A 1,681-nucleotide genomic window follows, 5' to 3' on the forward strand; every position below is an offset into this window, starting at 1 on the left:
TTGATTGATTTTCTAATTAATTTATTTCTGTCTTCTCAATTGGCAGCTTCATGTGCTCGGCATGGTACTAGGTCAGTGTTTCCAATTATGGGGTTTATATAACTCTTTTAAATGTATACATATAGCACAAGGTTGATACTAGTTATTAAAAAGGTATTAGCCAGCTACTATTGAGTTGATTCTGATGTATGGTGATCCCATGTGTGCCAGAGTAGAATTGGGCTCCATAGGGTTTTGAATGGCTGATTTTTCAGAAGTAGATCACCAGGCCTTTTTTCCAATTTGCCTCTGGGTGGGTTTGAACCACTGACCTTATATCTAGTGGCTGAGTGCTTAACTGTTTGTGCCATCCAGTGATCCTCACAAAGTATCACTACCTTATCAAACCAATAATTTCACTATTATCATTTCTCATAATATTGCTCAAATAGATAAATAAAAGGATAAACTTAATGAAACAATAAGTGAAAAATGGTAGCGATGATATTTGACTATTACAGAAATACAGAAGGTGGCTTGTGACTGATTGATATTCAGTAAACACATCTATATGCTGTAGGGACTATCGAGAAGTGCTATTACCTGCAGGAACTTATAGTTGCTTTGAAGAGATAAGGTAATAAATCTACAGGAGACACCCTATGCAATGGTACAGATAATACATTTTCCAAGTTCAGAGGAAGGGCAGGGGTGGTCAAAGCCTGGGGAATCCACGGGAAGACTTCATGGGGGTGTGAAATGTTTCTGGATATGAAGGGTAAAGAGGATAGAAGAGGGGGGTGGAGAAGATGTCTGAACAGGCATGAGGGGCTTATAGTGGAGTGCACCCCCTTTTCTTCTCTGGACATGTGACAGACATGACTGAGACAAGGTAATGAACATTTGCTGCACTTAAAATAATTTCACTTCTTTAATTTACATTTGGGATCCATTTCATTTCCGTAATAGGGCCTGCTTGTTTTTTTTTTTTGGAGGGGGTGGGCAGCATTAGCTGTTGGTCACTAATGTTGCTTTGATAGAATTTTCCATCAAACTACCCTGCAACCCTTAACTATGCCTTGGCAGGTGACCCAGGCTAAGCCCATTGGGCCCATTTGTTGAATTTGAAGCCTTAAGCAAAGATGGAGAATCCAGGTGCAGCCCATTAATCCTGGTTGTTAGGCGCCCCGGTGGCACAGTGGTGACATGTTGGGCTGCTAACCGAAAGGTCAGCAGGTTGACAATAGCGGTGGTGCTGCGGGAGAAAGATGAGGCTTTCTACTTCCGTAAATAATTACGGTCTTGGAAACCCATTGGGGCAGTTCTACCCTGTCCTGCAGGGTGTCTATGAGTCAGAATTGACACGATGCAGTGAGTTTTGTTTGCTTGTTTGTTTGTTTTGGGCACTATTCTGTTAGGGCACATCTGTTAGAGTACATCAGTGTTTGTACTTCAGCTCCCAGGAACAGCTCTGGCTCCTGGGCCTTCTGCGCTTAGTTCTAAACTGTTTTTTTCCTTTGATCTGTGCGTCACACTACATCATCACATTAAATCCTCTTTCTGCAGCAGTTAGCAGGTGACCACTCAGGGTTCTTGGCTGCAAGCAAGGGAAAAATACTCTGGTGGATTTGAAAAGAAAAGCAAGTCTTGGGAATGACACCTGATGAGAAGCTTGGGACAATCGGTTTTGAAAGTGGTGGGA

This window comes from Echinops telfairi, unplaced genomic scaffold (assembly GCF_000313985.2).
Source record: "Echinops telfairi isolate 266 unplaced genomic scaffold, ASM31398v2 ScPeMD7_60;HRSCAF=208, whole genome shotgun sequence".
NCBI classification, from domain to species: Eukaryota; Metazoa; Chordata; class Mammalia; order Afrosoricida; family Tenrecidae; genus Echinops; species Echinops telfairi.